Source organism: Vicugna pacos, chromosome 21 (genome assembly GCF_048564905.1).
Source record: "Vicugna pacos chromosome 21, VicPac4, whole genome shotgun sequence".
Lineage (NCBI taxonomy): Eukaryota > Metazoa > Chordata > Mammalia > Artiodactyla > Camelidae > Vicugna > Vicugna pacos.
The window spans coordinates 26,947,666-26,954,402 of record NC_133007.1 but is presented as its reverse complement, the minus strand read 5'-3'; the positions used below and the strand labels follow the sequence as shown (position 1 = coordinate 26,954,402).

At 46.5% G+C, this 6,737-nt stretch overlaps 1 long non-coding RNA gene across 2 annotated transcripts; it reads left to right on the top strand.

Moving 5' to 3' along the window:
* The first annotated feature begins 4,591 nt into the window (after positions 1 to 4,591).
* On the top strand, positions 4,592 to 6,342 carry LOC116284912 (uncharacterized). Of its 2 annotated transcripts, none has more exons than XR_012062603.1 (3): positions 4,592 to 4,636; positions 5,036 to 5,198; positions 5,639 to 6,342. It is a non-coding gene; the product is annotated as an uncharacterized lncRNA (long non-coding RNA). The 2 variants fall into 2 exon arrangements; XR_004194562.2 differs by lacking the exon at positions 4,592 to 4,636 and adding an exon at positions 4,662 to 4,676.
* The last annotated feature ends 395 nt before the right edge of the window (positions 6,343 to 6,737 follow it).

Genomic DNA, 6,737 nt, shown 5'->3' with positions numbered 1-6,737 from the left:
CAGCACGAGAATAATGCGGTTCACATCTCACAACTGCTGTAATTAATATGACCTCTAGATGTCCCTGTGTCTTTAGTAAATCACTTAAGATTTAAGTCCAGTGAGGGACTGACCATCCAATATGCTGATCTTAAGCATATGCCTGCTCCTTGGCTATTCCAGGACACTAGAAAAGGGATCTCTCCCCTTTGGTTTTAGTAACAAGAGAAAAATCAAACACTACATTTATTGGTGGATCCCCTCCAATAAAGTCAGCTAGCATACTAATGAGTATGGAGTTGACCGTTGGCCTAAGTGACACACCATGTTATCCAAATAGGAATTCTCAGACAGAAGGATCCTGTACCCCTGAGAAGTGTAATGTTCCAGCTGAGACCAGGTGCACTCTAGGGTCAAGGGTTCTCTCTCCATCCTTAGACTAGGTGCCTCCTAAGCACAAGTGTTGTGTATCTATTTCAAGCTAGATTCCCATGAAAGCAGAGGTTGTGTTCCCCTATAAGGTCATTAAAAAGACACCCCATCTTTTCAATCCTGGACTGGTTACCATCATGCTTAACTGGGAAGGATCAGGTAGGGAACAAGTTATGATCCAAGTGCCACAGAGTCTCCTTGTTACTGAGATTTAGTAGATTTTCTTGAATAAAGGTTTCTGCATTTGGTGTATGCCCCAGGACAATTTAGAAACTTTAAATGTTTTTAAAAATAATTTCCAACTTTTGTAACTGCTTTGCTGGGGAGAGAGTCCAGGAGCTCTTCATGCTGTCATTCTGGAAGTCCTCCTTTAAGGTCTTTGGTTTAATTTGGTTTAGGTTTTCTTTGAGGCTTAAGAACACTGCATCTCAAGATTTTGTGTATTTATAGACTTCTTTCATAGTTTATTCTTTAAAAGTTATTATATGAGGAATGTGGACAATCTAAACTCTGAATACAATTTTAATTCTTTTTCTCTAAATCTCAGGAGCTTCTCATCTTCTTTCTTTGGACAATGAGGGAAGGAGAAGAAAAAGGACTGACCTTTTTGGTGAAGGAAACCTACACTAAATCCATCCTTTGTTGAAAATTTCTTCTATTAAAATTAAAACCAAGCATTTAGACCCAATGGTCTGGGTTAACAAGCCAGTCCTCGTGATGTAACAGCCTTGTGTACAAGTGAGCATAATTGGTGGTTTGGCTACAGCCCTACCTGGAGGAAAAATCAAGGACCAGAACGCCTCTTCCTAGGAAAAAGAAAGGGAATAGGTTCTGAAATGAGCAGTACCTGTGGGAGTCATGGTCTAGATGTCTTGAACATGCCCTCCAAACTAAATTCTTTAATATAATCTAAGCAAAAATGTCATCGTATTCAGGAAATGTAGTTGAGATGTCCACAGTGTGATGTAAACAGCCCCACCTCACTACAAGTGTCTGATCTTGTCGTGGGCTGAGTTCATATTCACCTGAAAGTAATCATCTCAGGACATAACATTTGGAAAGCATTCTGCAAACTGTTTTTCACAAATGTTGGTGATAGGGATTTTTTGAAACCTAATAACAAGTGTGTGCACCCTGAAAGGAAATAAAAGATGTATGGGATATAGCCCCATGCTTGAAACGCTTACATGCTCACGTAAGAAACCATTGTTCATGATAATAAATTACATGTATGACAAGCAATAAATACTCTGAAGATTTTCTTGGTCAGGCATTGTCGGGGAATCTGTTATAGAGGAATGGGATTTAGATCGGTCCTTGGAAGATAGATTTTCCAAAGGCAAAGAGAAGAGGGAGAGGGTATTCTCAAAAGAGGAACCAGAACAAAACAGAAAACAAAAGACAGAAATAATGACAGGAAAGAAGGAAGGAAAGGAGGAAGGCCGACATCTGTTGCTTAAAAAAATAGAGTCACAAATAGGAACTAGGAATGGGAAGGGAATGGGTAATTCTTAGGGATGAGCTCCTGTCCCCAGAACAGGATGGGATGTTAATAGCAGTGGGAGCCACATTATTCAAAATACTAGACATGGAAGCAACCTAAATGTCTGTCAACAGATGATTGGACAAAGAAGTTGTGGTATATTTATACAATGCAATACTACTCAGTGATTAAAAAAGAATAAAATAATGCCATTCACAGCAACGTGGATGGACCTGGAGATCATCATTCTAAATGAAGTAAGCCAGAAAGAGAAAGAAAAATGCCATATGATAGCACTAATATGTGGAATCTAAAAAGAAAGAAAGAAAGAAAGAAAGAAAGAGAAGAAAGAAGGAAAGAGGACACCAATGAACTCATCTACAAAACAGAAACAGACCTGCAGACATAATAAACAATCTTATGTTTAGGAGAAAGAGGGTGGGAAAGGATAAAATTTGAGAGTTTGAGATTTGCAAATGTTAACCACTATGTACAAAAATAGACTAAAAAAATTTCTTCTGTATAGCACAGGGAACTCTATTCAGTATCTTGTAATAACCTTTAGTGAAAAAGAATATGAGAATGAATGTATGTGTATAGATGCATGACTGGGACATTATGTTGTACACCAGAAACTGACACATCATAAGTGACTATATTTCAATATAAGACAAAACAGACAAAACAAAACAAATAACCAAAAAAAAAAAATCCAACAAAATACTATCACTCTAATGTGGTACATTTAAGCTCACTAGTTTCATTCTCAACCCATGACCAGAATTCACTTGCCTCTGTGTTTGTCCATCTTTCTTACTGTCTTGTGTTATCTACAAATGTGTCTACAGTGTCTCTAGTGTGAAAAATTTGAAGGCACAGATGGGGTTTGTATTCTTCTTTATTCAGAACATGGTAGATGCTTAATAAATGTCAAATCATAGAGTCTTACTCACAGACACGACCTGAACCAGGAGGGAGATGGGGTGGAGCTAGAAGGAGAGCATTAGCTTCCCGGGGCCCCTGCTTGGGACTGGTTGTGCGTGTAAGCCTCGTTGGAGGACAGGCTAGCTCGGGGGCCCCCAGCAGGCTCACTTTAGGGAATGGGCAAAGCTAGGTGCCGACGCCTTCCACTGAGAGCGCCAGTCCCCAGTGCCATCCTACATGTGATGACATTTCATTGTACTGAAAATGATGGGACCTAGAGACTCCTGTGGGCAATTATAATGAGGAGTGGTCTTGGGGAGATGGAGAGAAGCAGAGAAGCTGAATTCATCCAAGGCAGAGCTCCAGAAAGAAGCTTCAGCCTTAGGTAGGGGCAGTAGGGGTTGGGTAGCTGTGAGTTGACCTCCAGGAAATGCCTTCATGACGTGTGAAGTCTCAGGAGCATGGGTTTATATGGTGCAGGTCTGGATGGGGATAAGGAACGGGTGGTACATGGAGACCAGAGTTCCTTTGCCCTCCTACTAATGCTTAGTGTGTGTGAAGCCTTTTGGAGAAGCAGTTCCAGTCATTCCTGATGCCTGAGGGGAAGGAGAAGAGGAAGAGAAGGAGGAAGAAGAAGAGAGCAGGGAGCAGGAAGTGAGGGGAGAAGAGTCTGGTCTCTGAGCCCCACAAATCAGGTGCTCTCTGTCCAAGGTCCTGTCCTACTGGGGAGAGATGGGCTTCACACCAGTCTCTCTGTTCCACTAACGCGGACTTTTCCCTTCCTTCATCCAAACTACACATCAGTGCTGCCTCCTCCTGGGAGCCTTCCCAGATGAAGCAAGTAAGTCCTGATAATCCTGTCCTGCTGGGGCTGGGGCTCCAGGAGCTGCTCCCATTCTGGCTTTGTCCTGTTTTCTGCCCTAGTTAGGTACTCATCCCTCACCCTGCATCCCAATCCTACTCACCTTTGTCCTACCTAGGATCTGACGCCTTTGGGGATTGTGCTTGTCATCCCAATATCCCTTGTAATTGCTCATCTTTTTAATTTGCTCAACAATTTCCTGAGTCCCCAGTGTGTGTCAGGTATTGGGAACACAGAGGCAGGCAAGACGCTGTTCCCAACATCAGGGAGTTTCATCGGCATGATTTTACTTAGCTGTGCCGCCAGCAGCAATTCTGAGATGGAAACATTCGGAAGGGAAGGGCTGTATTTAGATCAGAGGGTCTCCACTCCAAGCCCAGACCACGTGCGTGGATATAACTTTTCATGAAAAATGAAGGAAAACTTTTCACTCTGCCGAAACCTTTTCCCTGAGGTCCCTTGATAATAACATAAACAGCTCCCCTTTTGCATCTAAGGGACAGCCGGGTTTATGAATGTTTTATTCTCCGCACTTGTCTCAGCCTGTTCTGTAAGGTGAGGTCCAGACTGAGAATTCTCTGCGCTCTTTGTGAAAGGGCGTTAGGTGAGGATGTGAACGCAGGAAGTTGTGATCTGATCCACAAAACAAAAATGAGTGGGATTTTGTTTTCCTCCTGTTTTCTGTTCTCCCCAAACAAAACATCTATTCCAGTGGTCCATAGATTGTTTCATTCAACAAATATGAGCATCTTCTTTATGGCAGGGATGGTATCAGGCTTCAGGAATGCAGAAGTGATAAGTTCCCTGTCATCAAGGAACTGTTTAATAGAAGAGATAGGACAAGAATTTAGGTGACTTTGACCATGGGCAGCTTTAAAGGCTGTGAGAGGCGTCTGTGAAGTTCAGAGGATGGAGGAGTCAGATGTGGCTGGGAGACCTGGCAAGTCTCGATGGAGGTGATGGCACTGAGCAGGATGACGAGAGTCGTGGTGACAGGTGGGGGTGGACAAGAAGGAGCCTCCTCAGACTTGGATGATGATCTTGGACTTGATCCCCACCTCCAGTCCTAGATAGAGCTCAGAAGCTGCCATAGCCCCATTCAGCTCCCCAGGGATGTCCTCTAGATCTGATCAGTGGACTCACCTTCCCTCAGGCCAATCTGAAAGCCCCAGCTTTTTGGTCACTCACTCACCTGGGGCTCCCTCTGACCCACCCCCTGTTGCGTGCTGCTGAGGAATCTAGCCCTGGGGATTGTGAAACATCTGGGCAAATGATCTGCTCCATGGCTGCCCTCCAATAGCACTTAGTCCAGAGACTTCTGCTGGAGGCTGTATAAAAGGTCCCTTCCTTCCCAGCCCCACAGGGCCTCCAGACTCCGCCTGGGATAACCTGTCCACACATCTGCCTCCAGGGTGAGGCTGCTTCTGAGGGGGGAGATGCTTGCCTGTCCCTCACTCAGATGCTGCTAAGGCAGACCCATCCTGCCTCTTGTTTCTTCCCGGGAGGTTGACACACCAGGTAGGAGAACTTTGGGGCAGAGAGAAGGGAAGGGAAATGCAAAAGACCCCAAGGGATCTAACGTGGGAGAAACCCACTGAAGCGAGAGGGCCAGAGCAGCAGAGAAGATACACGCAGGCTTAGGAACCTCAGGGCAAAATAAAACTGAGTGAAGAAAGAGACTCAACCCTCTCTTACACTTGACCACGGAGGACACTGGCCTGGGAAAAGTGGACTGTCAGCTCAGCTAGGTTGCAGTTTATTTTTCTTATTTATGAAAAAGAGTAAGTTGTTAGCTTAGTTGTTGGTGAGGGGGTCCCCTGGGAGTTCCCATCATGATTTACTCCCCCTTTTCAAACCCATTTCCCCCTCCTGGAGTGGATTCTAGCATATGGAGAAGAGAAACAGACACGCCAAGCCCCTGGGCCCCCGATCGAACCCAGTGTTCTTTTTCCTTCCAGCTTCCACGGGCCAGCCCGGCGATGTCGCAGCAGAAGCAGCAATGTCAGGAGCCTCTGCGTGCTCTCAGATGTCCCCGTCCCCGAGGCCCAACCCCCTCCCGGGGTTCCTGCCCTGCGCCTTGGCCTCCCTGCTCAGGGGGCTGTGGTTCTGGTCCCCAGAGGCCCCGGGACCCGAGCCCGGCTGGCTCTCAGAGGACTTGCCGCAGACAGCCCCGCTGCCTCAGCGGTGGCACCGTCCACCACATCAAAGAGGAGGAGTGTTAAGGTGACCAGCGCAGAGGAGGGGACAGGAGGACAGCTGCTCTCGCCCTGCCCCGCCCGGGTGGTCTGGCACCCCTTCCCCTGAAGCCCAGGCCCCTCCCCCTCATCCGGGCTGGGAAGCACCTCCTGGCCCCCAGCATTCATGGGCTGAGAACCCGGCTAAGCTGCCCTTCTGCTTCTGCCTCCCACCCACCCCTTCAGCTCAGCCAAAACACTACCTTTCAGCCTTGCTGCTCCGAGCAGACATGCAGAGATCTCTGCCTGTGGATGCTGCCCTTCCTTCCTTCCTCCTAAGACAGCTGGTGGTGTTTAAAAGAGACAGATGGTGGGAGGCTTATGTCTGTCTGAGTTCTCAGCATCCTCACAGCCCCCGATCTGCATCACCCCGTGATCCTAGCACCGACGGCTTCAGCGTAATAAACAGCTTCTGAAAACCTGCTGTGTACTGGGCTCTGTGTTCACAGATGTAAGTGGGAGATTTGTCTCTGCTGTAGAAAAGCTCACAATCTCGTGGTGGAAGCCGTATCCACTTGAGACTGAAATAGGTGGACTGATAATTACCATTTTGCGCTGATTGCCACACTTAATTTTCTCCTACCATGTGTCTAAAAGGACTTAAAGGAGAAAAAAGTACGAAAGATCAAGGACCGCAAGGGAAGACTCATCCCGATGGTGTAGATCAGAGGGGGTTTCCTGGGTTTTGCAAGGAGAAATTCAAAACAGAGGGGGCGCACCACTTGGGGGAGAGAAAATTAGGCTCCCTGAGGTAGGTAGCATTTAAACAGGGCCTCTGAAGATCTGCTGACTTTGGTGCTGGGGGTGGAATGAGGAGGAAGCG